This window comes from Mytilus trossulus, chromosome 9 (assembly GCF_036588685.1).
Source record: "Mytilus trossulus isolate FHL-02 chromosome 9, PNRI_Mtr1.1.1.hap1, whole genome shotgun sequence".
NCBI classification, from domain to species: domain Eukaryota; kingdom Metazoa; phylum Mollusca; class Bivalvia; order Mytilida; family Mytilidae; genus Mytilus; species Mytilus trossulus.
Genome location: NC_086381.1, coordinates 63,235,844 through 63,262,816, shown reverse-complemented (window position 1 = coordinate 63,262,816; position 26,973 = coordinate 63,235,844). Strand labels below are relative to the sequence as shown.

The window sequence follows — 26,973 nt, the reverse complement described above, 5'->3', positions numbered from 1 at the left end:
ACGTCGCCTCAGAACGAGGGCAAACGATGGAAACTACAGTCGGCCGGTAAGTTTTTTCCTCCTTTTAAAATTAATTTAAACATAGCTGTACCGGTTAATTCCTTTAAAAAATAGAACAGATGAACTGTTTGTGTGTTTTTTATTTAAACGACAGAGTGAAAAGTCCGTGCTGATTGTGAAAAAGCGTTGAATTTATTTTGTGATCAATGAAATTTTCAAGGCTTTGAAATCTGCGTTCGTCGGACATAGAATGAATTAAAATTGTCATGTTGTTTTGTTCGATTAAGATTAAATACGAATACGTATACGTATGACATACGTTTAAAAATGCATTCTCCCTTTTATTGCGACTTGCCGTATTTCACAAGCCGCTTTTTTTATTTTCACACCAGTTTTGTCATGCAGAAATCGTTTCATGCTGTTGGGTAATTAAAGCAAAGCAAGATCTCGTGTTTCGTGTGCTTTTTGTATATACATTTGCAAAATTTGTGTAGCTTGTTTTAAAATTAAAACACCGTGTCTGAGTAAGACATAGGATTTATAGGCTTTGGAAACTCGGAAACATTTGAGTATCGCTTCTCGGCCTTTTGGCTAAGATCAAAGTGTAGTATCTGTTCTTATCAGCTTAATATCTGATACGTACCCCATGTGGGTACTTCGATATTAAACTGATTTTTGCAACTAGGTGAGATGTTAGGTGCTTGCACCGCTCTTGCCACGAGTTGGCCTGGTATTGCAGTACCTCCAGGATCGGCTCACTCCCCATTTCGGGGAGAAAATTAAAATAGAAAAATAGCTCCTTCTATAGTCTGAGAAACAGCCCCAGTAAAATATTCTCTAATACTTTTTCTATATTATTTTATGTTATGTATTGTATAGTTTTACTCATTGTTGTAAATTAATTCTACTTCTCGCGCATGTAAAATAAATCGCATATTATTTTATTTTTTTATGTCTGTTCTCTGAAAAGTATTTTTTTCTTTTCTAATAATGTGATGGTTTTTTTTTTTCTCTTTTTCTCTCTCGCTTGTATTCATAACAGCATATGTCAGTGTAATAATGTATTCTCGTTCCTTTAAAACAAACTCTATATAAATTTTTAGCGTTACGGAAAAACGCGGGGAAAATAATTACGTCCCCTTCTACTGTTTCAATCATCGTTAATAGCGACGTCGCCTCAGAACGAGGGCAAACGATGGAAACTACAGTCGGCCGGTAAGTTTTTTCCTCCTTTTAAAATTAATTTAAACATAGCTGTACCGGTTAATTCCTTTAAAAAATAGAACAGATGAACTGTTTGTGTGTTTTTTATTTAAACGACAGAGTGAAAAGTCCGTGCTGATTGTGAAAAAGCGTTGAATTTATTTTGTGATCAATGAAATTTTCAAGGCTTTGAAATCTGCGTTCGTCGGACATAGAATGAATTAAAATTGTCATGTTGTTTTGTTCGATTAAGATTAAATACGAATACGTATACGTATGACATACGTTTAAAAATGCATTCTCCCTTTTATTGCGACTTGCCGTATTTCACAAGCCGCTTTTTTTATTTTCACACCAGTTTTGTCATGCAGAAATCGTTTCATGCTGTTGGGTAATTAAAGCAAAGCAAGATCTCGTGTTTCGTGTGCTTTTTGTATATACATTTGCAAAATTTGTGTAGCTTGTTTTAAAATTAAAACACCGTGTCTGAGTAAGACATAGGATTTATAGGCTTTGGAAACTCGGAAACATTTGAGTATCGCTTCTCGGCCTTTTGGCTAAGATCAAAGTGTAGTATCTGTTCTTATCAGCTTAATATCTGATACGTACCCCATGTGGGTACTTCGATATTAAACTGATTTTTGCAACTAGGTGAGATGTTAGGTGCTTGCACCGCTCTTGCCACGAGTTGGCCTGGTATTGCAGTACCTCCAGGATCGGCTCACTCCCCATTTCGGGGAGAAAATTAAAATAGAAAAATAGCTCCTTCTATAGTCTGAGAAACAGCCCCAGTAAAATATTCTCTAATACTTTTTCTATATTATTTTATGTTATGTATTGTATAGTTTTACTCATTGTTGTAAATTAATTCTACTTCTCGCGCATGTAAAATAAATCGCATATTATTTTATTTTTTTATGTCTGTTCTCTGAAAAGTATTTTTTTCTTTTCTAATAATGTGATGGTTTTTTTTTTTCTCTTTTTCTCTCTCGCTTGTATTCATAACAGCATATGTCAGTGTAATAATGTATTCTCGTTCCTTTAAAACAAACTCTATATAAATTTTTAGCGTTACGGAAAAACGCGGGGAAAATAATTACGTCCCCTTCTACTGTTTCAATCATCGTTAATAGCGACGTCGCCTCAGAACGAGGGCAAACGATGGAAACTACAGTCGGCCGGTAAGTTTTTTCCTCCTTTTAAAATTAATTTAAACATAGCTGTACCGGTTAATTCCTTTAAAAAATAGAACAGATGAACTGTTTGTGTGTTTTTTATTTAAACGACAGAGTGAAAAGTCCGTGCTGATTGTGAAAAAGCGTTGAATTTATTTTGTGATCAATGAAATTTTCAAGGCTTTGAAATCTGCGTTCGTCGGACATAGAATGAATTAAAATTGTCATGTTGTTTTGTTCGATTAAGATTAAATACGAATACGTATACGTATGACATACGTTTAAAAATGCATTCTCCCTTTTATTGCGACTTGCCGTATTTCACAAGCCGCTTTTTTTATTTTCACACCAGTTTTGTCATGCAGAAATCGTTTCATGCTGTTGGGTAATTAAAGCAAAGCAAGATCTCGTGTTTCGTGTGCTTTTTGTATATACATTTGCAAAATTTGTGTAGCTTGTTTTAAAATTAAAACACCGTGTCTGAGTAAGACATAGGATTTATAGGCTTTGGAAACTCGGAAACATTTGAGTATCGCTTCTCGGCCTTTTGGCTAAGATCAAAGTGTAGTATCTGTTCTTATCAGCTTAATATCTGATACGTACCCCATGTGGGTACTTCGATATTAAACTGATTTTTGCAACTAGGTGAGATGTTAGGTGCTTGCACCGCTCTTGCCACGAGTTGGCCTGGTATTGCAGTACCTCCAGGATCGGCTCACTCCCCATTTCGGGGAGAAAATTAAAATAGAAAAATAGCTCCTTCTATAGTCTGAGAAACAGCCCCAGTAAAATATTCTCTAATACTTTTTCTATATTATTTTATGTTATGTATTGTATAGTTTTACTCATTGTTGTAAATTAATTCTACTTCTCGCGCATGTAAAATAAATCGCATATTATTTTATTTTTTTATGTCTGTTCTCTGAAAAGTATTTTTTTCTTTTCTAATAATGTGATGGTTTTTTTTTTTCTCTTTTTCTCTCTCGCTTGTATTCATAACAGCATATGTCAGTGTAATAATGTATTCTCGTTCCTTTAAAACAAACTCTATATAAATTTTTAGCGTTACGGAAAAACGCGGGGAAAATAATTACGTCCCCTTCTACTGTTTCAATCATCGTTAATAGCGACGTCGCCTCAGAACGAGGGCAAACGATGGAAACTACAGTCGGCCGGTAAGTTTTTTCCTCCTTTTAAAATTAATTTAAACATAGCTGTACCGGTTAATTCCTTTAAAAAATAGAACAGATGAACTGTTTGTGTGTTTTTTATTTAAACGACAGAGTGAAAAGTCCGTGCTGATTGTGAAAAAGCGTTGAATTTATTTTGTGATCAATGAAATTTTCAAGGCTTTGAAATCTGCGTTCGTCGGACATAGAATGAATTAAAATTGTCATGTTGTTTTGTTCGATTAAGATTAAATACGAATACGTATACGTATGACATACGTTTAAAAATGCATTCTCCCTTTTATTGCGACTTGCCGTATTTCACAAGCCGCTTTTTTTATTTTCACACCAGTTTTGTCATGCAGAAATCGTTTCATGCTGTTGGGTAATTAAAGCAAAGCAAGATCTCGTGTTTCGTGTGCTTTTTGTATATACATTTGCAAAATTTGTGTAGCTTGTTTTAAAATTAAAACACCGTGTCTGAGTAAGACATAGGATTTATAGGCTTTGGAAACTCGGAAACATTTGAGTATCGCTTCTCGGCCTTTTGGCTAAGATCAAAGTGTAGTATCTGTTCTTATCAGCTTAATATCTGATACGTACCCCATGTGGGTACTTCGATATTAAACTGATTTTTGCAACTAGGTGAGATGTTAGGTGCTTGCACCGCTCTTGCCACGAGTTGGCCTGGTATTGCAGTACCTCCAGGATCGGCTCACTCCCCATTTCGGGGAGAAAATTAAAATAGAAAAATAGCTCCTTCTATAGTCTGAGAAACAGCCCCAGTAAAATATTCTCTAATACTTTTTCTATATTATTTTATGTTATGTATTGTATAGTTTTACTCATTGTTGTAAATTAATTCTACTTCTCGCGCATGTAAAATAAATCGCATATTATTTTATTTTTTTATGTCTGTTCTCTGAAAAGTATTTTTTTCTTTTCTAATAATGTGATGGTTTTTTTTTTTCTCTTTTTCTCTCTCGCTTGTATTCATAACAGCATATGTCAGTGTAATAATGTATTCTCGTTCCTTTAAAACAAACTCTATATAAATTTTTAGCGTTACGGAAAAACGCGGGGAAAATAATTACGTCCCCTTCTACTGTTTCAATCATCGTTAATAGCGACGTCGCCTCAGAACGAGGGCAAACGATGGAAACTACAGTCGGCCGGTAAGTTTTTTCCTCCTTTTAAAATTAATTTAAACATAGCTGTACCGGTTAATTCCTTTAAAAAATAGAACAGATGAACTGTTTGTGTGTTTTTTATTTAAACGACAGAGTGAAAAGTCCGTGCTGATTGTGAAAAAGCGTTGAATTTATTTTGTGATCAATGAAATTTTCAAGGCTTTGAAATCTGCGTTCGTCGGACATAGAATGAATTAAAATTGTCATGTTGTTTTGTTCGATTAAGATTAAATACGAATACGTATACGTATGACATACGTTTAAAAATGCATTCTCCCTTTTATTGCGACTTGCCGTATTTCACAAGCCGCTTTTTTTATTTTCACACCAGTTTTGTCATGCAGAAATCGTTTCATGCTGTTGGGTAATTAAAGCAAAGCAAGATCTCGTGTTTCGTGTGCTTTTTGTATATACATTTGCAAAATTTGTGTAGCTTGTTTTAAAATTAAAACACCGTGTCTGAGTAAGACATAGGATTTATAGGCTTTGGAAACTCGGAAACATTTGAGTATCGCTTCTCGGCCTTTTGGCTAAGATCAAAGTGTAGTATCTGTTCTTATCAGCTTAATATCTGATACGTACCCCATGTGGGTACTTCGATATTAAACTGATTTTTGCAACTAGGTGAGATGTTAGGTGCTTGCACCGCTCTTGCCACGAGTTGGCCTGGTATTGCAGTACCTCCAGGATCGGCTCACTCCCCATTTCGGGGAGAAAATTAAAATAGAAAAATAGCTCCTTCTATAGTCTGAGAAACAGCCCCAGTAAAATATTCTCTAATACTTTTTCTATATTATTTTATGTTATGTATTGTATAGTTTTACTCATTGTTGTAAATTAATTCTACTTCTCGCGCATGTAAAATAAATCGCATATTATTTTATTTTTTTATGTCTGTTCTCTGAAAAGTATTTTTTTCTTTTCTAATAATGTGATGGTTTTTTTTTTTCTCTTTTTCTCTCTCGCTTGTATTCATAACAGCATATGTCAGTGTAATAATGTATTCTCGTTCCTTTAAAACAAACTCTATATAAATTTTTAGCGTTACGGAAAAACGCGGGGAAAATAATTACGTCCCCTTCTACTGTTTCAATCATCGTTAATAGCGACGTCGCCTCAGAACGAGGGCAAACGATGGAAACTACAGTCGGCCGGTAAGTTTTTTCCTCCTTTTAAAATTAATTTAAACATAGCTGTACCGGTTAATTCCTTTAAAAAATAGAACAGATGAACTGTTTGTGTGTTTTTTATTTAAACGACAGAGTGAAAAGTCCGTGCTGATTGTGAAAAAGCGTTGAATTTATTTTGTGATCAATGAAATTTTCAAGGCTTTGAAATCTGCGTTCGTCGGACATAGAATGAATTAAAATTGTCATGTTGTTTTGTTCGATTAAGATTAAATACGAATACGTATACGTATGACATACGTTTAAAAATGCATTCTCCCTTTTATTGCGACTTGCCGTATTTCACAAGCCGCTTTTTTTATTTTCACACCAGTTTTGTCATGCAGAAATCGTTTCATGCTGTTGGGTAATTAAAGCAAAGCAAGATCTCGTGTTTCGTGTGCTTTTTGTATATACATTTGCAAAATTTGTGTAGCTTGTTTTAAAATTAAAACACCGTGTCTGAGTAAGACATAGGATTTATAGGCTTTGGAAACTCGGAAACATTTGAGTATCGCTTCTCGGCCTTTTGGCTAAGATCAAAGTGTAGTATCTGTTCTTATCAGCTTAATATCTGATACGTACCCCATGTGGGTACTTCGATATTAAACTGATTTTTGCAACTAGGTGAGATGTTAGGTGCTTGCACCGCTCTTGCCACGAGTTGGCCTGGTATTGCAGTACCTCCAGGATCGGCTCACTCCCCATTTCGGGGAGAAAATTAAAATAGAAAAATAGCTCCTTCTATAGTCTGAGAAACAGCCCCAGTAAAATATTCTCTAATACTTTTTCTATATTATTTTATGTTATGTATTGTATAGTTTTACTCATTGTTGTAAATTAATTCTACTTCTCGCGCATGTAAAATAAATCGCATATTATTTTATTTTTTTATGTCTGTTCTCTGAAAAGTATTTTTTTCTTTTCTAATAATGTGATGGTTTTTTTTTTTCTCTTTTTCTCTCTCGCTTGTATTCATAACAGCATATGTCAGTGTAATAATGTATTCTCGTTCCTTTAAAACAAACTCTATATAAATTTTTAGCGTTACGGAAAAACGCGGGGAAAATAATTACGTCCCCTTCTACTGTTTCAATCATCGTTAATAGCGACGTCGCCTCAGAACGAGGGCAAACGATGGAAACTACAGTCGGCCGGTAAGTTTTTTCCTCCTTTTAAAATTAATTTAAACATAGCTGTACCGGTTAATTCCTTTAAAAAATAGAACAGATGAACTGTTTGTGTGTTTTTTATTTAAACGACAGAGTGAAAAGTCCGTGCTGATTGTGAAAAAGCGTTGAATTTATTTTGTGATCAATGAAATTTTCAAGGCTTTGAAATCTGCGTTCGTCGGACATAGAATGAATTAAAATTGTCATGTTGTTTTGTTCGATTAAGATTAAATACGAATACGTATACGTATGACATACGTTTAAAAATGCATTCTCCCTTTTATTGCGACTTGCCGTATTTCACAAGCCGCTTTTTTTATTTTCACACCAGTTTTGTCATGCAGAAATCGTTTCATGCTGTTGGGTAATTAAAGCAAAGCAAGATCTCGTGTTTCGTGTGCTTTTTGTATATACATTTGCAAAATTTGTGTAGCTTGTTTTAAAATTAAAACACCGTGTCTGAGTAAGACATAGGATTTATAGGCTTTGGAAACTCGGAAACATTTGAGTATCGCTTCTCGGCCTTTTGGCTAAGATCAAAGTGTAGTATCTGTTCTTATCAGCTTAATATCTGATACGTACCCCATGTGGGTACTTCGATATTAAACTGATTTTTGCAACTAGGTGAGATGTTAGGTGCTTGCACCGCTCTTGCCACGAGTTGGCCTGGTATTGCAGTACCTCCAGGATCGGCTCACTCCCCATTTCGGGGAGAAAATTAAAATAGAAAAATAGCTCCTTCTATAGTCTGAGAAACAGCCCCAGTAAAATATTCTCTAATACTTTTTCTATATTATTTTATGTTATGTATTGTATAGTTTTACTCATTGTTGTAAATTAATTCTACTTCTCGCGCATGTAAAATAAATCGCATATTATTTTATTTTTTTATGTCTGTTCTCTGAAAAGTATTTTTTTCTTTTCTAATAATGTGATGGTTTTTTTTTTTCTCTTTTTCTCTCTCGCTTGTATTCATAACAGCATATGTCAGTGTAATAATGTATTCTCGTTCCTTTAAAACAAACTCTATATAAATTTTTAGCGTTACGGAAAAACGCGGGGAAAATAATTACGTCCCCTTCTACTGTTTCAATCATCGTTAATAGCGACGTCGCCTCAGAACGAGGGCAAACGATGGAAACTACAGTCGGCCGGTAAGTTTTTTCCTCCTTTTAAAATTAATTTAAACATAGCTGTACCGGTTAATTCCTTTAAAAAATAGAACAGATGAACTGTTTGTGTGTTTTTTATTTAAACGACAGAGTGAAAAGTCCGTGCTGATTGTGAAAAAGCGTTGAATTTATTTTGTGATCAATGAAATTTTCAAGGCTTTGAAATCTGCGTTCGTCGGACATAGAATGAATTAAAATTGTCATGTTGTTTTGTTCGATTAAGATTAAATACGAATACGTATACGTATGACATACGTTTAAAAATGCATTCTCCCTTTTATTGCGACTTGCCGTATTTCACAAGCCGCTTTTTTTATTTTCACACCAGTTTTGTCATGCAGAAATCGTTTCATGCTGTTGGGTAATTAAAGCAAAGCAAGATCTCGTGTTTCGTGTGCTTTTTGTATATACATTTGCAAAATTTGTGTAGCTTGTTTTAAAATTAAAACACCGTGTCTGAGTAAGACATAGGATTTATAGGCTTTGGAAACTCGGAAACATTTGAGTATCGCTTCTCGGCCTTTTGGCTAAGATCAAAGTGTAGTATCTGTTCTTATCAGCTTAATATCTGATACGTACCCCATGTGGGTACTTCGATATTAAACTGATTTTTGCAACTAGGTGAGATGTTAGGTGCTTGCACCGCTCTTGCCACGAGTTGGCCTGGTATTGCAGTACCTCCAGGATCGGCTCACTCCCCATTTCGGGGAGAAAATTAAAATAGAAAAATAGCTCCTTCTATAGTCTGAGAAACAGCCCCAGTAAAATATTCTCTAATACTTTTTCTATATTATTTTATGTTATGTATTGTATAGTTTTACTCATTGTTGTAAATTAATTCTACTTCTCGCGCATGTAAAATAAATCGCATATTATTTTATTTTTTTATGTCTGTTCTCTGAAAAGTATTTTTTTCTTTTCTAATAATGTGATGGTTTTTTTTTCTTCTCTTTTTCTCTCTCGCTTGTATTCATAACAGCATATGTCAGTGTAATAATGTATTCTCGTTCCTTTAAAACAAACTCTATATAAATTTTTAGCGTTACGGAAAAACGCGGGGAAAATAATTACGTCCCCTTCTACTGTTTCAATCATCGTTAATAGCGACGTCGCCTCAGAACGAGGGCAAACGATGGAAACTACAGTCGGCCGGTAAGTTTTTTCCTCCTTTTAAAATTAATTTAAACATAGCTGTACCGGTTAATTCCTTTAAAAAATAGAACAGATGAACTGTTTGTGTGTTTTTTATTTAAACGACAGAGTGAAAAGTCCGTGCTGATTGTGAAAAAGCGTTGAATTTATTTTGTGATCAATGAAATTTTCAAGGCTTTGAAATCTGCGTTCGTCGGACATAGAATGAATTAAAATTGTCATGTTGTTTTGTTCGATTAAGATTAAATACGAATACGTATACGTATGACATACGTTTAAAAATGCATTCTCCCTTTTATTGCGACTTGCCGTATTTCACAAGCCGCTTTTTTTATTTTCACACCAGTTTTGTCATGCAGAAATCGTTTCATGCTGTTGGGTAATTAAAGCAAAGCAAGATCTCGTGTTTCGTGTGCTTTTTGTATATACATTTGCAAAATTTGTGTAGCTTGTTTTAAAATTAAAACACCGTGTCTGAGTAAGACATAGGATTTATAGGCTTTGGAAACTCGGAAACATTTGAGTATCGCTTCTCGGCCTTTTGGCTAAGATCAAAGTGTAGTATCTGTTCTTATCAGCTTAATATCTGATACGTACCCCATGTGGGTACTTCGATATTAAACTGATTTTTGCAACTAGGTGAGATGTTAGGTGCTTGCACCGCTCTTGCCACGAGTTGGCCTGGTATTGCAGTACCTCCAGGATCGGCTCACTCCCCATTTCGGGGAGAAAATTAAAATAGAAAAATAGCTCCTTCTATAGTCTGAGAAACAGCCCCAGTAAAATATTCTCTAATACTTTTTCTATATTATTTTATGTTATGTATTGTATAGTTTTACTCATTGTTGTAAATTAATTCTACTTCTCGCGCATGTAAAATAAATCGCATATTATTTTATTTTTTTATGTCTGTTCTCTGAAAAGTATTTTTTTCTTTTCTAATAATGTGATGGTTTTTTTTTTTCTCTTTTTCTCTCTCGCTTGTATTCATAACAGCATATGTCAGTGTAATAATGTATTCTCGTTCCTTTAAAACAAACTCTATATAAATTTTTAGCGTTACGGAAAAACGCGGGGAAAATAATTACGTCCCCTTCTACTGTTTCAATCATCGTTAATAGCGACGTCGCCTCAGAACGAGGGCAAACGATGGAAACTACAGTCGGCCGGTAAGTTTTTTCCTCCTTTTAAAATTAATTTAAACATAGCTGTACCGGTTAATTCCTTTAAAAAATAGAACAGATGAACTGTTTGTGTGTTTTTTATTTAAACGACAGAGTGAAAAGTCCGTGCTGATTGTGAAAAAGCGTTGAATTTATTTTGTGATCAATGAAATTTTCAAGGCTTTGAAATCTGCGTTCGTCGGACATAGAATGAATTAAAATTGTCATGTTGTTTTGTTCGATTAAGATTAAATACGAATACGTATACGTATGACATACGTTTAAAAATGCATTCTCCCTTTTATTGCGACTTGCCGTATTTCACAAGCCGCTTTTTTTATTTTCACACCAGTTTTGTCATGCAGAAATCGTTTCATGCTGTTGGGTAATTAAAGCAAAGCAAGATCTCGTGTTTCGTGTGCTTTTTGTATATACATTTGCAAAATTTGTGTAGCTTGTTTTAAAATTAAAACACCGTGTCTGAGTAAGACATAGGATTTATAGGCTTTGGAAACTCGGAAACATTTGAGTATCGCTTCTCGGCCTTTTGGCTAAGATCAAAGTGTAGTATCTGTTCTTATCAGCTTAATATCTGATACGTACCCCATGTGGGTACTTCGATATTAAACTGATTTTTGCAACTAGGTGAGATGTTAGGTGCTTGCACCGCTCTTGCCACGAGTTGGCCTGGTATTGCAGTACCTCCAGGATCGGCTCACTCCCCATTTCGGGGAGAAAATTAAAATAGAAAAATAGCTCCTTCTATAGTCTGAGAAACAGCCCCAGTAAAATATTCTCTAATACTTTTTCTATATTATTTTATGTTATGTATTGTATAGTTTTACTCATTGTTGTAAATTAATTCTACTTCTCGCGCATGTAAAATAAATCGCATATTATTTTATTTTTTTATGTCTGTTCTCTGAAAAGTATTTTTTTCTTTTCTAATAATGTGATGGTTTTTTTTTTTCTCTTTTTCTCTCTCGCTTGTATTCATAACAGCATATGTCAGTGTAATAATGTATTCTCGTTCCTTTAAAACAAACTCTATATAAATTTTTAGCGTTACGGAAAAACGCGGGGAAAATAATTACGTCCCCTTCTACTGTTTCAATCATCGTTAATAGCGACGTCGCCTCAGAACGAGGGCAAACGATGGAAACTACAGTCGGCCGGTAAGTTTTTTCCTCCTTTTAAAATTAATTTAAACATAGCTGTACCGGTTAATTCCTTTAAAAAATAGAACAGATGAACTGTTTGTGTGTTTTTTATTTAAACGACAGAGTGAAAAGTCCGTGCTGATTGTGAAAAAGCGTTGAATTTATTTTGTGATCAATGAAATTTTCAAGGCTTTGAAATCTGCGTTCGTCGGACATAGAATGAATTAAAATTGTCATGTTGTTTTGTTCGATTAAGATTAAATACGAATACGTATACGTATGACATACGTTTAAAAATGCATTCTCCCTTTTATTGCGACTTGCCGTATTTCACAAGCCGCTTTTTTTATTTTCACACCAGTTTTGTCATGCAGAAATCGTTTCATGCTGTTGGGTAATTAAAGCAAAGCAAGATCTCGTGTTTCGTGTGCTTTTTGTATATACATTTGCAAAATTTGTGTAGCTTGTTTTAAAATTAAAACACCGTGTCTGAGTAAGACATAGGATTTATAGGCTTTGGAAACTCGGAAACATTTGAGTATCGCTTCTCGGCCTTTTGGCTAAGATCAAAGTGTAGTATCTGTTCTTATCAGCTTAATATCTGATACGTACCCCATGTGGGTACTTCGATATTAAACTGATTTTTGCAACTAGGTGAGATGTTAGGTGCTTGCACCGCTCTTGCCACGAGTTGGCCTGGTATTGCAGTACCTCCAGGATCGGCTCACTCCCCATTTCGGGGAGAAAATTAAAATAGAAAAATAGCTCCTTCTATAGTCTGAGAAACAGCCCCAGTAAAATATTCTCTAATACTTTTTCTATATTATTTTATGTTATGTATTGTATAGTTTTACTCATTGTTGTAAATTAATTCTACTTCTCGCGCATGTAAAATAAATCGCATATTATTTTATTTTTTTATGTCTGTTCTCTGAAAAGTATTTTTTTCTTTTCTAATAATGTGATGGTTTTTTTTTTTCTCTTTTTCTCTCTCGCTTGTATTCATAACAGCATATGTCAGTGTAATAATGTATTCTCGTTCCTTTAAAACAAACTCTATATAAATTTTTAGCGTTACGGAAAAACGCGGGGAAAATAATTACGTCCCCTTCTACTGTTTCAATCATCGTTAATAGCGACGTCGCCTCAGAACGAGGGCAAACGATGGAAACTACAGTCGGCCGGTAAGTTTTTTCCTCCTTTTAAAATTAATTTAAACATAGCTGTACCGGTTAATTCCTTTAAAAAATAGAACAGATGAACTGTTTGTGTGTTTTTTATTTAAACGACAGAGTGAAAAGTCCGTGCTGATTGTGAAAAAGCGTTGAATTTATTTTGTGATCAATGAAATTTTCAAGGCTTTGAAATCTGCGTTCGTCGGACATAGAATGAATTAAAATTGTCATGTTGTTTTGTTCGATTAAGATTAAATACGAATACGTATACGTATGACATACGTTTAAAAATGCATTCTCCCTTTTATTGCGACTTGCCGTATTTCACAAGCCGCTTTTTTTATTTTCACACCAGTTTTGTCATGCAGAAATCGTTTCATGCTGTTGGGTAATTAAAGCAAAGCAAGATCTCGTGTTTCGTGTGCTTTTTGTATATACATTTGCAAAATTTGTGTAGCTTGTTTTAAAATTAAAACACCGTGTCTGAGTAAGACATAGGATTTATAGGCTTTGGAAACTCGGAAACATTTGAGTATCGCTTCTCGGCCTTTTGGCTAAGATCAAAGTGTAGTATCTGTTCTTATCAGCTTAATATCTGATACGTACCCCATGTGGGTACTTCGATATTAAACTGATTTTTGCAACTAGGTGAGATGTTAGGTGCTTGCACCGCTCTTGCCACGAGTTGGCCTGGTATTGCAGTACCTCCAGGATCGGCTCACTCCCCATTTCGGGGAGAAAATTAAAATAGAAAAATAGCTCCTTCTATAGTCTGAGAAACAGCCCCAGTAAAATATTCTCTAATACTTTTTCTATATTATTTTATGTTATGTATTGTATAGTTTTACTCATTGTTGTAAATTAATTCTACTTCTCGCGCATGTAAAATAAATCGCATATTATTTTATTTTTTTATGTCTGTTCTCTGAAAAGTATTTTTTTCTTTTCTAATAATGTGATGGTTTTTTTTTCTTCTCTTTTTCTCTCTCGCTTGTATTCATAACAGCATATGTCAGTGTAATAATGTATTCTCGTTCCTTTAAAACAAACTCTATATAAATTTTTAGCGTTACGGAAAAACGCGGGGAAAATAATTACGTCCCCTTCTACTGTTTCAATCATCGTTAATAGCGACGTCGCCTCAGAACGAGGGCAAACGATGGAAACTACAGTCGGCCGGTAAGTTTTTTCCTCCTTTTAAAATTAATTTAAACATAGCTGTACCGGTTAATTCCTTTAAAAAATAGAACAGATGAACTGTTTGTGTGTTTTTTATTTAAACGACAGAGTGAAAAGTCCGTGCTGATTGTGAAAAAGCGTTGAATTTATTTTGTGATCAATGAAATTTTCAAGGCTTTGAAATCTGCGTTCGTCGGACATAGAATGAATTAAAATTGTCATGTTGTTTTGTTCGATTAAGATTAAATACGAATACGTATACGTATGACATACGTTTAAAAATGCATTCTCCCTTTTATTGCGACTTGCCGTATTTCACAAGCCGCTTTTTTTATTTTCACACCAGTTTTGTCATGCAGAAATCGTTTCATGCTGTTGGGTAATTAAAGCAAAGCAAGATCTCGTGTTTCGTGTGCTTTTTGTATATACATTTGCAAAATTTGTGTAGCTTGTTTTAAAATTAAAACACCGTGTCTGAGTAAGACATAGGATTTATAGGCTTTGGAAACTCGGAAACATTTGAGTATCGCTTCTCGGCCTTTTGGCTAAGATCAAAGTGTAGTATCTGTTCTTATCAGCTTAATATCTGATACGTACCCCATGTGGGTACTTCGATATTAAACTGATTTTTGCAACTAGGTGAGATGTTAGGTGCTTGCACCGCTCTTGCCACGAGTTGGCCTGGTATTGCAGTACCTCCAGGATCGGCTCACTCCCCATTTCGGGGAGAAAATTAAAATAGAAAAATAGCTCCTTCTATAGTCTGAGAAACAGCCCCAGTAAAATATTCTCTAATACTTTTTCTATATTATTTTATGTTATGTATTGTATAGTTTTACTCATTGTTGTAAATTAATTCTACTTCTCGCGCATGTAAAATAAATCGCATATTATTTTATTTTTTTATGTCTGTTCTCTGAAAAGTATTTTTTTCTTTTCTAATAATGTGATGGTTTTTTTTTTTCTCTTTTTCTCTCTCGCTTGTATTCATAACAGCATATGTCAGTGTAATAATGTATTCTCGTTCCTTTAAAACAAACTCTATATAAATTTTTAGCGTTACGGAAAAACGCGGGGAAAATAATTACGTCCCCTTCTACTGTTTCAATCATCGTTAATAGCGACGTCGCCTCAGAACGAGGGCAAACGATGGAAACTACAGTCGGCCGGTAAGTTTTTTCCTCCTTTTAAAATTAATTTAAACATAGCTGTACCGGTTAATTCCTTTAAAAAATAGAACAGATGAACTGTTTGTGTGTTTTTTATTTAAACGACAGAGTGAAAAGTCCGTGCTGATTGTGAAAAAGCGTTGAATTTATTTTGTGATCAATGAAATTTTCAAGGCTTTGAAATCTGCGTTCGTCGGACATAGAATGAATTAAAATTGTCATGTTGTTTTGTTCGATTAAGATTAAATACGAATACGTATACGTATGACATACGTTTAAAAATGCATTCTCCCTTTTATTGCGACTTGCCGTATTTCACAAGCCGCTTTTTTTATTTTCACACCAGTTTTGTCATGCAGAAATCGTTTCATGCTGTTGGGTAATTAAAGCAAAGCAAGATCTCGTGTTTCGTGTGCTTTTTGTATATACATTTGCAAAATTTGTGTAGCTTGTTTTAAAATTAAAACACCGTGTCTGAGTAAGACATAGGATTTATAGGCTTTGGAAACTCGGAAACATTTGAGTATCGCTTCTCGGCCTTTTGGCTAAGATCAAAGTGTAGTATCTGTTCTTATCAGCTTAATATCTGATACGTACCCCATGTGGGTACTTCGATATTAAACTGATTTTTGCAACTAGGTGAGATGTTAGGTGCTTGCACCGCTCTTGCCACGAGTTGGCCTGGTATTGCAGTACCTCCAGGATCGGCTCACTCCCCATTTCGGGGAGAAAATTAAAATAGAAAAATAGCTCCTTCTATAGTCTGAGAAACAGCCCCAGTAAAATATTCTCTAATACTTTTTCTATATTATTTTATGTTATGTATTGTATAGTTTTACTCATTGTTGTAAATTAATTCTACTTCTCGCGCATGTAAAATAAATCGCATATTATTTTATTTTTTTATGTCTGTTCTCTGAAAAGTATTTTTTTCTTTTCTAATAATGTGATGGTTTTTTTTTTTCTCTTTTTCTCTCTCGCTTGTATTCATAACAGCATATGTCAGTGTAATAATGTATTCTCGTTCCTTTAAAACAAACTCTATATAAATTTTTAGCGTTACGGAAAAACGCGGGGAAAATAATTACGTCCCCTTCTACTGTTTCAATCATCGTTAATAGCGACGTCGCCTCAGAACGAGGGCAAACGATGGAAACTACAGTCGGCCGGTAAGTTTTTTCCTCCTTTTAAAATTAATTTAAACATAGCTGTACCGGTTAATTCCTTTAAAAAATAGAACAGATGAACTGTTTGTGTGTTTTTTATTTAAACGACAGAGTGAAAAGTCCGTGCTGATTGTGAAAAAGCGTTGAATTTATTTTGTGATCAATGAAATTTTCAAGGCTTTGAAATCTGCGTTCGTCGGACATAGAATGAATTAAAATTGTCATGTTGTTTTGTTCGATTAAGATTAAATACGAATACGTATACGTATGACATACGTTTAAAAATGCATTCTCCCTTTTATTGCGACTTGCCGTATTTCACAAGCCGCTTTTTTTATTTTCACACCAGTTTTGTCATGCAGAAATCGTTTCATGCTGTTGGGTAATTAAAGCAAAGCAAGATCTCGTGTTTCGTGTGCTTTTTGTATATACATTTGCAAAATTTGTGTAGCTTGTTTTAAAATTAAAACACCGTGTCTGAGTAAGACATAGGATTTATAGGCTTTGGAAACTCGGAAACATTTGAGTATCGCTTCTCGGCCTTTTGGCTAAGATCAAAGTGTAGTATCTGTTCTTATCAGCTTAATATCTGATACGTACCCCATGTGGGTACTTCGATATTAAACTGATTTTTGCAACTAGGTGAGATGTTAGGTGCTTGCACCGCTCTTGCCACGAGTTGGCCTGGTATTGCAGTACCTCCAGGATCGGCTCACTCCCCATTTCGGGGAGAAAATTAAAATAGAAAAATAGCTCCTTCTATAGTCTGAGAAACAGCCCCAGTAAAATATTCTCTAATACTTTTTCTATATTATTTTATGTTATGTATTGTATAGTTTTACTCATTGTTGTAAATTAATTCTACTTCTCGCGCATGTAAAATAAATCGCATATTATTTTATTTTTTTATGTCTGTTCTCTGAAAAGTATTTTTTTCTTTTCTAATAATGTGATGGTTTTTTTTTTTCTCTTTTTCTCTCTCGCTTGTATTCATAACAGCATATGTCAGTGTAATAATGTATTCTCGTTCCTTTAAAACAAACTCTATATAAATTTTTAGCGTTACGGAAAAACGCGGGGAAAATAATTACGTCCCCTTCTACTGTTTCAATCATCGTTAATAGCGACGTCGCCTCAGAACGAGGGCAAACGATGGAAACTACAGTCGGCCGGTAAGTTTTTTCCTCCTTTTAAAATTAATTTAAACATAGCTGTACCGGTTAATTCCTTTAAAAAATAGAACAGATGAACTGTTTGTGTGTTTTTTATTTAAACGACAGAGTGAAAAGTCCGTGCTGATTGTGAAAAAGCGTTGAATTTATTTTGTGATCAATGAAATTTTCAAGGCTTTGAAATCTGCGTTCGTCGGACATAGAATGAATTAAAATTGTCATGTTGTTTTGTTCGATTAAGATTAAATACGAATACGTATACGTATGACATACGTTTAAAAATGCATTCTCCCTTTTATTGCGACTTGCCGTATTTCACAAGCCGCTTTTTTTATTTTCACACCAGTTTTGTCATGCAGAAATCGTTTCATGCTGTTGGGTAATTAAAGCAAAGCAAGATCTCGTGTTTCGTGTGCTTTTTGTATATACATTTGCAAAATTTGTGTAGCTTGTTTTAAAATTAAAACACCGTGTCTGAGTAAGACATAGGATTTATAGGCTTTGGAAACTCGGAAACATTTGAGTATCGCTTCTCGGCCTTTTGGCTAAGATCAAAGTGTAGTATCTGTTCTTATCAGCTTAATATCTGATACGTACCCCATGTGGGTACTTCGATATTAAACTGATTTTTGCAACTAGGTGAGATGTTAGGTGCTTGCACCGCTCTTGCCACGAGTTGGCCTGGTATTGCAGTACCTCCAGGATCGGCTCACTCCCCATTTCGGGGAGAAAATTAAAATAGAAAAATAGCTCCTTCTATAGTCTGAGAAACAGCCCCAGTAAAATATTCTCTAATACTTTTTCTATATTATTTTATGTTATGTATTGTATAGTTTTACTCATTGTTGTAAATTAATTCTACTTCTCGCGCATGTAAAATAAATCGCATATTATTTTATTTTTTTATGTCTGTTCTCTGAAAAGTATTTTTTTCTTTTCTAATAATGTGATGGTTTTTTTTTTTCTCTTTTTCTCTCTCGCTTGTATTCATAACAGCATATGTCAGTGTAATAATGTATTCTCGTTCCTTTAAAACAAACTCTATATAAATTTTTAGCGTTACGGAAAAACGCGGGGAAAATAATTACGTCCCCTTCTACTGTTTCAATCATCGTTAATAGCGACGTCGCCTCAGAACGAGGGCAAACGATGGAAACTACAGTCGGCCGGTAAGTTTTTTCCTCCTTTTAAAATTAATTTAAACATAGCTGTACCGGTTAATTCCTTTAAAAAATAGAACAGATGAACTGTTTGTGTGTTTTTTATTTAAACGACAGAGTGAAAAGTCCGTGCTGATTGTGAAAAAGCGTTGAATTTATTTTGTGATCAATGAAATTTTCAAGGCTTTGAAATCTGCGTTCGTCGGACATAGAATGAATTAAAATTGTCATGTTGTTTTGTTCGATTAAGATTAAATACGAATACGTATACGTATGACATACGTTTAAAAATGCATTCTCCCTTTTATTGCGACTTGCCGTATTTCACAAGCCGCTTTTTTTATTTTCACACCAGTTTTGTCATGCAGAAATCGTTTCATGCTGTTGGGTAATTAAAGCAAAGCAAGATCTCGTGTTTCGTGTGCTTTTTGTATATACATTTGCAAAATTTGTGTAGCTTGTTTTAAAATTAAAACACCGTGTCTGAGTAAGACATAGGATTTATAGGCTTTGGAAACTCGGAAACATTTGAGTATCGCTTCTCGGCCTTTTGGCTAAGATCAAAGTGTAGTATCTGTTCTTATCAGCTTAATATCTGATACGTACCCCATGTGGGTACTTCGATATTAAACTGATTTTTGCAACTAGGTGAGATGTTAGGTGCTTGCACCGCTCTTGCCACGAGTTGGCCTGGTATTGCAGTACCTCCAGGATCGGCTCACTCCCCATTTCGGGGAGAAAATTAAAATAGAAAAATAGCTCCTTCTATAGTCTGAGAAACAGCCCCAGTAAAATATTCTCTAATACTTTTTCTATATTATTTTATGTTATGTATTGTATAGTTTTACTCATTGTTGTAAATTAATTCTACTTCTCGCGCATGTAAAATAAATCGCATATTATTTTATTTTTTTATGTCTGTTCTCTGAAAAGTATTTTTTTCTTTTCTAATAATGTGATGGTTTTTTTTTTTCTCTTTTTCTCTCTCGCTTGTATTCATAACAGCATATGTCAGTGTAATAATGTATTCTCGTTCCTTTAAAACAAACTCTATATAAATTTTTAGCGTTACGGAAAAACGCGGGGAAAATAATTACGTCCCCTTCTACTGTTTCAATCATCGTTAATAGCGACGTCGCCTCAGAACGAGGGCAAACGATGGAAACTACAGTCGGCCGGTAAGTTTTTTCCTCCTTTTAAAATTAATTTAAACATAGCTGTACCGGTTAATTCCTTTAAAAAATAGAACAGATGAACTGTTTGTGTGTTTTTTATTTAAACGACAGAGTGAAAAGTCCGTGCTGATTGTGAAAAAGCGTTGAATTTATTTTGTGATCAATGAAATTTTCAAGGCTTTGAAATCTGCGTTCGTCGGACATAGAATGAATTAAAATTGTCATGTTGTTTTGTTCGATTAAGATTAAATACGAATACGTATACGTATGACATACGTTTAAAAATGCATTCTCCCTTTTATTGCGACTTGCCGTATTTCACAAGCCGCTTTTTTTATTTTCACACCAGTTTTGTCATGCAGAAATCGTTTCATGCTGTTGGGTAATTAAAGCAAAGCAAGATCTCGTGTTTCGTGTGCTTTTTGTATATACATTTGCAAAATTTGTGTAGCTTGTTTTAAAATTAAAACACCGTGTCTGAGTAAGACATAGGATTTATAGGCTTTGGAAACTCGGAAACATTTGAGTATCGCTTCTCGGCCTTTTGGCAAAGATTAAAGCGAGTTAAAAGTTTAAACGTTCACAGTTATTTAGTCAAAATGGGATCAGTTGATGTACAGTTGTTGAGATGCAGTGCAAAGTTTATCTTCATAGATGGTGTTCCGGACAACCCGAGATCGTGGATTATCCGTATTCTGAAAACAGTTGTCTCCCCTGAGGATATTACAGCAGTTTTCAAGTGTGATATTGGTGGTGCATGGTATGCAACGTTTACGTCAGAAGAAATTGCAGAGAAAGTTGTTAACTCTGACTTTTCATCATTAGATACCAAGATTAATGTGAGTCGTGCAGACAAAAGAACAGTTCAGTTGAAAGTCTTATGGTTACCTATTTGGATTAAAGTGTTAGCTGTTGAAGAGTATTTTGAACAATATGGGAAATTACTTACCTGTCATAGAGAAACTGAAAATGTAGAAGGTGTAACTTTTGCAAATGGAAATATTAAAGTAGCTTTAGAGATGAATGAACAGGATATATCCAGTATTCCGTATCGTGCCGTTATCGGAGGTAAAGACTGTTTGTTGACCGTTTATGGAAGACCTCCAATGTGTCTCAAGTGTAAGGAAGTTGGACACATTCGTAAAAACTGTCCGTACATTAAAAAGGCACCGGTGCCTTCGCAAGAAGTGTCTATACCCGAGGAAGTGTCAGTACCTGAAACACAGAGTAGTGATGTACCAGATACAAGTAAGCAGTCAAACGTGTCTATGTCGTGGAGTGATGCTTCACCTGAGCCCGAAGCTCTTGTTATTGAAACGGAAAAAACTGTTAAAAGTAGTAAAAAGAGGAAATCGTCAGTTGTTAAAACGTATTCACTGAGAGCGGATAAAATCGGTGGAGAAATTACAAGGTCCTTAGACCATATAGACAAACGTGGGAAGACAACAGGCTATATAGACGTAACTGATATACTTAGCAAAGAAAAAGACAAAAGTAAGCATAAACAGTTAATGATTGATTATTTAGAGGAAAGACATGATAATGTTGAAGTTTCAGTTGAATTTCGTTATTTTAACATTTAATTTAATTCAAATTGTTTACGTTTAAAGGTAACAGTTATTGTCGTAGCACACATGACAATGCATTATAGACTTTAGTGGGTTGTGTGTGTACGATATAGACATTGATGTTAAATGTAATCACTAAGTATTGTGTATTTTGATTTTGTTAAAGGTAAACATTATAGGTAAAATTTATCGTATGATGTTTATTTATAGTTAAAGGTAAATATGATACTAGTTTACAAAAACTGGTTCTAATTATAAAGGTAAATTATTTAAAGGAGAGTTTAAATATAGATTTGTAAAAGGAAATTACAACACTTTGTTGTTTATTTATAAATTGGGGGGTTTCCAGTATTAATTTTGGGGTTTAGAAATGGATTTAATAAATTTGTTTTCAGGTATTTGATTTATATCTAAAAGTAAATAATTTTCAGGAATTTTCGGAGTTATTTGATATTGAGTTACAATCGTAATATCTGTGATATATGATTTTAACTATTGATTGTAGTCAATATAGTATTTGATATATATTATTAATAAAATGTTTGAAATATAAAAAAAAGTATCTGTTCTTATCAGCTTAATATCTGATACGTACCCCATGTGGGTACTTCGATATTAAACTGATTTTTGCAACTAGGTGAGATGTTAGGTGCTTGCACCGCTCTTGCCACGAGTTGGCCTGGTATTGCAGTACCTCCAGGATCGGCTCACTCCCCATTTCGGGGAGAAAATTAAAATAGAAAAATAGCTCCTTCTATAGTCTGAGAAACAGCCCCAGTAAAATATTCTCTAATACGTTTTCTATATTATTTTATGTTATATATTGTATAGTTTTACTCATTGTTGTAAATTAATTCTACTTCTCGTGCATGTAAAATAAATCGCATACTATTTTTTTTTTATGTCTGTTCTCTAAAAAGTGTTGTTTTTCTTTTCTTTTCTAATAATGTGATGTTTTTTCTCTTTCTCTCTCTCTTGTATTCATAACAGCATATGTCAGTGTAATAATGTATTCTCGTTCCTTAAGACAAACTCTATATAAATTTTTAGCGTTACGGAAAAACGCGGGGAAAAGAATTACGTCCCCTTCTACTGTTTCAATCATCGTTAATAGCGACGTCGCCTCAGAACGAGGGCAAACGATGGAAACTACAGTCGGCCGGTAAGTTTTTTCCTCCTTTTAAAATTAATTTAAACATAGCTGTACCGGTTAATTCCTTTAAAAAATAGAACAGATGAACTGTTTATGTGTGTTTTATTTAAACGAGAGAGTGAAAAGTCCGTGCTGATTGTGAAAAAGCGTTGAATTTATTTTGTGATCAATGAAATTTCCAAGGCTTTAAAATCTGCGTTCGTCGGACATAGAATGAATTAAAATGATCATGTTATTTCGTTCGATTAAGATTAAATACGAATACGTATACGTATGACGTACGTTTAAAAATGCATTCTCCCTTTAATTGCGACTTGCCGTATTTCACAAGCCGCTTTTTTATTTTCACACCAGTTTTGTCATGCAGAAATAGTTTCATGCTGTTGGGTAATTAAAGCAAAGCAAGATCTCGCGTTTCGTGTGCTTCTTGTATATACATTTGCAAAATTTGTGTAGCTTGTTTTAAAATTAAAACACCGTGTCTGAGTAAGACATAGGATTTATACGCTTTGGAAACTCGGAAAAATTTGAGTATCGCTTCTCGGCCTTTTGGCTAAGATCAAAGTGTAGTATCTGTTCTTATCAGCTTAATATCTGATACGTACCCCATGTGGGTACTTCGATATTAAACTGATTTTTGCAACTAGGTGAGATGTTAGGTGCTTGCACCGCTCTTGCCACGAGTTGGCCTGGTATTGCAGTACCTCCAGGATCGGCTCACTCCCCATTTCGGGGAGAAAATTAAAATAGAAAAATAGCTCCTTCTATAGTCTGAGAAACAGCCCCAGTAAAATATTCTCTAATACGTTTTCTATATTATTTTATGTTATATATTGTATAGTTTTACTCATTGTTGTAAATTAATTCTACTTCTCGTGCATGTAAAATAAATCGCATACTATTTTTTTTTTATGTCTGTTCTCTAAAAAGTGTTGTTTTTCTTTTCTTTTCTAATAATGTGATGTTTTTTCTCTTTCTCTCTCTCTTGTATTCATAACAGCATATGTCAGTGTAATAATGTATTCTCGTTCCTTAAGACAAACTCTATATAAATTTTTAGCGTTACGGAAAAACGCGGGGAAAAGAATTACGTCCCCTTCTACTGTTTCAATCATCGTTAATAGCGACGTCGCCTCAGAACGAGGGCAAACGATGGAAACTACAGTCGGCCGGTAAGTTTTTTCCTCCTTTTAAAATTAATTTAAACATAGCTGTACCGGTTAATTCCTTTAAAAAATAGAACAGATGAACTGTTTATGTGTGTTTTATTTAAACGAGAGAGTGAAAAGTCCGTGCTGATTGTGAAAAAGCGTTGAATTTATTTTGTGATCAATGAAATTTCCAAGGCTTTAAAATCTGCGTTCGTCGGACATAGAATGAATTAAAATGATCATGTTATTTCGTTCGATTAAGATTAAATACGAATACGTATACGTATGACGTACGTTTAAAAATGCATTCTCCCTTTAATTGCGACTTGCCGTATTTCACAAGCCGCTTTTTTATTTTCACACCAGTTTTGTCATGCAGAAATAGTTTCATGCTGTTGGGTAATTAAAGCAAAGCAAGATCTCGCGTTTCGTGTGCTTCTTGTATATACATTTGCAAAATTTGTGTAGCTTGTTTTAAAATTAAAACACCGTGTCTGAGTAAGACATAGGATTTATACGCTTTGGAAACTCGGAAAAATTTGAGTATCGCTTCTCGGCCTTTTGGCTAAGATCAAAGTGTAGTATCTGTTCTTATCAGCTTAATATCTGATACGTACCCCATGTGGGTACTTCGATATTAAACTGATTTTTGCAACTAGGTGAGATGTTAGGTGCTTGCACCGCTCTTGCCACGAGTTGGCCTGGTATTGCAGTACCTCCAGGATCGGCTCACTCCCCATTTCGGGGAGAAAATTAAAATAGAAAAATAGCTCCTTCTATAGTCTGAGAAACAGCCCCAGTAAAATATTCTCTAATACGTTTTCTATATTATTTTATGTTATATATTGTATAGTTTTACTCATTGTTGTAAATTAATTCTACTTCTCGTGCATGTAAAATAAATCGCATACTATTTTTTTTTTATGTCTGTTCTCTAAAAAGTGTTGTTTTTCTTTTCTTTTCTAATAATGTGATGTTTTTTCTCTTTCTCTCTCTCTTGTATTCATAACAGCATATGTCAGTGTAATAATGTATTCTCGTTCCTTAAGACAAACTCTATATAAATTTTTAGCGTTACGGAAAAACGCGGGGAAAAGAATTACGTCCCCTTCTACTGTTTCAATCATCGTTAATAGCGACGTCGCCTCAGAACGAGGGCAAACGATGGAAACTACAGTCGGCCGGTAAGTTTTTTCCTCCTTTTAAAATTAATTTAAACATAGCTGTACCGGTTAATTCCTTTAAAAAATAGAACAGATGAACTGTTTATGTGTGTTTTATTTAAACGAGAGAGTGAAAAGTCCGTGCTGATTGTGAAAAAGCGTTGAATTTATTTTGTGATCAATGAAATTTCCAAGGCTTTAAAATCTGCGTTCGTCGGACATAGAATGAATTAAAATGATCATGTTATTTCGTTCGATTAAGATTAAATACGAATACGTATACGTATGACGTACGTTTAAAAATGCATTCTCCCTTTAATTGCGACTTGCCGTATTTCACAAGCCGCTTTTTTATTTTCACACCAGTTTTGTCATGCAGAAATAGTTTCATGCTGTTGGGTAATTAAAGCAAAGCAAGATCTCGCGTTTCGTGTGCTTCTTGTATATACATTTGCAAAATTTGTGTAGCTTGTTTTAAAATTAAAACACCGTGTCTGAGTAAGACATAGGATTTATACGCTTTGGAAACTCGGAAAAATTTGAGTATCGCTTCTCGGCCTTTTGGCTAAGATCAAAGTGTAGTATCTGTTCTTATCAGCTTAATATCTGATACGTACCCCATGTGGGTACTTCGATATTAAACTGATTTTTGCAACTAGGTGAGATGTTAGGTGCTTGCACCGCTCTTGCCACGAGTTGGCCTGGTATTGCAGTACCTCCAGGATCGGCTCACTCCCCATTTCGGGGAGAAAATTAAAATAGAAAAATAGCTCCTTCTATAGTCTGAGAAACAGCCCCAGTAAAATATTCTCTAATACGTTTTCTATATTATTTTATGTTATATATTGTATAGTTTTACTCATTGTTGTAAATTAATTCTACTTCTCGTGCATGTAAAATAAATCGCATACTATTTTTTTTTTATGTCTGTTCTCTAAAAAGTGTTGTTTTTCTTTTCTTTTCTAATAATGTGATGTTTTTTCTCTTTCTCTCTCTCTTGTATTCATAACAGCATATGTCAGTGTAATAATGTATTCTCGTTCCTTAAGACAAACTCTATATAAATTTTTAGCGTTACGGAAAAACGCGGGGAAAAGAATTACGTCCCCTTCTACTGTTTCAATCATCGTTAATAGCGACGTCGCCTCAGAACGAGGGCAAACGATGGAAACTACAGTCGGCCGGTAAGTTTTTTCCTCCTTTTAAAATTAATTTAAACATAGCTGTACCGGTTAATTCCTTTAAAAAATAGAACAGATGAACTGTTTATGTGTGTTTTATCATGCATCCTTGGTGAGTAAGTTTCTTATCCCCATATATTGCAACAGTTTATACATTTTAAGTGAAGTCACCCTCTTTTTTCCAAAGCGTTCTTGGTCTATTTATGGTTGTTCTGAAGACCTATGGCCGTCGTCTAAGTTGTACTGAAATTGAAAACGAAAGGTCACCGTCTGCTTCATTCTAACATCTATTACATATGTAGCATCCTTTGCAATGATAGTTGAATTCTTTTTATTTCTCCTAACTTAAATACATGTACTATGTCCTACTTGTTCATATCGAACTAATTATTTGATTGATTTCGTCATGAAAATATGGTACATGTGTCGCTTGACGCTAAAACAAACCAATAATCGATCAAACGGTAATAATTTGAACATCTATCCTAAGAAAGACAACCCTGTCTAATGAAAACAACAGTAGTTTGATGAGTGTTATAGAGACAATGTATTTCATATCTTTAGGTAGATTTGCGGTGTTTCGTAAGTTATACCACATAGATTTTGTTCACTCGGCAATAACATAACCCACGAGACGAAGGTTTAAATAAAACAGGTGTGTGACGAAGAGGAGAACACATATCTGGAAAACTTTTAGTATTAAAGCTGCAATGCTTAAAGGTCATTACAAATTAATAAATATAGAAATAACGACTCACAACCTCAGTGCTGAATGGCTTTTGATTACAGTAGAAGAACTACACAGACCACTCGGCCCATGTCGGCCACCGAGGCTCCTA

At 34.4% G+C, this 26,973-nt stretch overlaps 21 non-coding genes across 21 annotated transcripts; all 21 read left to right on the top strand.

Annotated features, from left to right (window-relative positions):
• The first annotated feature begins 571 nt into the window (after window positions 1–571).
• On the top strand, window positions 572–764 carry LOC134685797 (U2 spliceosomal RNA). Its single transcript, XR_010101419.1, has one exon. It is a non-coding gene; the product is annotated as a U2 spliceosomal RNA (small nuclear RNA).
• Window positions 765–1,740: 976 nt separating this feature from the next.
• On the top strand, window positions 1,741–1,933 carry LOC134685796 (U2 spliceosomal RNA). Its single transcript, XR_010101418.1, has one exon. It is a non-coding gene; the product is annotated as a U2 spliceosomal RNA (small nuclear RNA).
• A 976-nt stretch (window positions 1,934–2,909) lies between these two features.
• Window positions 2,910–3,102, top strand: LOC134685795 (U2 spliceosomal RNA). Its single transcript, XR_010101417.1, has one exon. It is a non-coding gene; the product is annotated as a U2 spliceosomal RNA (small nuclear RNA).
• Window positions 3,103–4,078: 976 nt separating this feature from the next.
• Window positions 4,079–4,271, top strand: LOC134685793 (U2 spliceosomal RNA). Its single transcript, XR_010101416.1, has one exon. It is a non-coding gene; the product is annotated as a U2 spliceosomal RNA (small nuclear RNA).
• Window positions 4,272–5,247: 976 nt separating this feature from the next.
• LOC134685792 (U2 spliceosomal RNA) lies at window positions 5,248–5,440 on the top strand. The gene has a single exon (XR_010101415.1). It is a non-coding gene; the product is annotated as a U2 spliceosomal RNA (small nuclear RNA).
• A 976-nt stretch (window positions 5,441–6,416) lies between these two features.
• LOC134685791 (U2 spliceosomal RNA) lies at window positions 6,417–6,609 on the top strand. Its single transcript, XR_010101414.1, has one exon. It is a non-coding gene; the product is annotated as a U2 spliceosomal RNA (small nuclear RNA).
• A 976-nt stretch (window positions 6,610–7,585) lies between these two features.
• Window positions 7,586–7,778, top strand: LOC134685790 (U2 spliceosomal RNA). The gene has a single exon (XR_010101413.1). It is a non-coding gene; the product is annotated as a U2 spliceosomal RNA (small nuclear RNA).
• Window positions 7,779–8,754: 976 nt separating this feature from the next.
• LOC134685788 (U2 spliceosomal RNA) lies at window positions 8,755–8,947 on the top strand. Its single transcript, XR_010101411.1, has one exon. It is a non-coding gene; the product is annotated as a U2 spliceosomal RNA (small nuclear RNA).
• A 977-nt stretch (window positions 8,948–9,924) lies between these two features.
• On the top strand, window positions 9,925–10,117 carry LOC134685787 (U2 spliceosomal RNA). Its single transcript, XR_010101410.1, has one exon. It is a non-coding gene; the product is annotated as a U2 spliceosomal RNA (small nuclear RNA).
• Window positions 10,118–11,093: 976 nt separating this feature from the next.
• Window positions 11,094–11,286, top strand: LOC134685786 (U2 spliceosomal RNA). Its single transcript, XR_010101409.1, has one exon. It is a non-coding gene; the product is annotated as a U2 spliceosomal RNA (small nuclear RNA).
• A 976-nt stretch (window positions 11,287–12,262) lies between these two features.
• Window positions 12,263–12,455, top strand: LOC134685785 (U2 spliceosomal RNA). Its single transcript, XR_010101408.1, has one exon. It is a non-coding gene; the product is annotated as a U2 spliceosomal RNA (small nuclear RNA).
• Window positions 12,456–13,431: 976 nt separating this feature from the next.
• LOC134685784 (U2 spliceosomal RNA) lies at window positions 13,432–13,624 on the top strand. The gene has a single exon (XR_010101407.1). It is a non-coding gene; the product is annotated as a U2 spliceosomal RNA (small nuclear RNA).
• Window positions 13,625–14,601: 977 nt separating this feature from the next.
• On the top strand, window positions 14,602–14,794 carry LOC134685783 (U2 spliceosomal RNA). Its single transcript, XR_010101406.1, has one exon. It is a non-coding gene; the product is annotated as a U2 spliceosomal RNA (small nuclear RNA).
• Window positions 14,795–15,770: 976 nt separating this feature from the next.
• On the top strand, window positions 15,771–15,963 carry LOC134685782 (U2 spliceosomal RNA). Its single transcript, XR_010101405.1, has one exon. It is a non-coding gene; the product is annotated as a U2 spliceosomal RNA (small nuclear RNA).
• Window positions 15,964–16,939: 976 nt separating this feature from the next.
• Window positions 16,940–17,132, top strand: LOC134685781 (U2 spliceosomal RNA). The gene has a single exon (XR_010101404.1). It is a non-coding gene; the product is annotated as a U2 spliceosomal RNA (small nuclear RNA).
• A 976-nt stretch (window positions 17,133–18,108) lies between these two features.
• LOC134685780 (U2 spliceosomal RNA) lies at window positions 18,109–18,301 on the top strand. Its single transcript, XR_010101403.1, has one exon. It is a non-coding gene; the product is annotated as a U2 spliceosomal RNA (small nuclear RNA).
• Window positions 18,302–19,277: 976 nt separating this feature from the next.
• On the top strand, window positions 19,278–19,470 carry LOC134685779 (U2 spliceosomal RNA). The gene has a single exon (XR_010101402.1). It is a non-coding gene; the product is annotated as a U2 spliceosomal RNA (small nuclear RNA).
• A 2,538-nt stretch (window positions 19,471–22,008) lies between these two features.
• On the top strand, window positions 22,009–22,202 carry LOC134685829 (U2 spliceosomal RNA). The gene has a single exon (XR_010101449.1). It is a non-coding gene; the product is annotated as a U2 spliceosomal RNA (small nuclear RNA).
• Window positions 22,203–23,172: 970 nt separating this feature from the next.
• LOC134685776 (U2 spliceosomal RNA) lies at window positions 23,173–23,365 on the top strand. Its single transcript, XR_010101400.1, has one exon. It is a non-coding gene; the product is annotated as a U2 spliceosomal RNA (small nuclear RNA).
• A 970-nt stretch (window positions 23,366–24,335) lies between these two features.
• Window positions 24,336–24,528, top strand: LOC134685775 (U2 spliceosomal RNA). The gene has a single exon (XR_010101399.1). It is a non-coding gene; the product is annotated as a U2 spliceosomal RNA (small nuclear RNA).
• Window positions 24,529–25,498: 970 nt separating this feature from the next.
• On the top strand, window positions 25,499–25,691 carry LOC134685774 (U2 spliceosomal RNA). The gene has a single exon (XR_010101398.1). It is a non-coding gene; the product is annotated as a U2 spliceosomal RNA (small nuclear RNA).
• The last annotated feature ends 1,282 nt before the right edge of the window (window positions 25,692–26,973 follow it).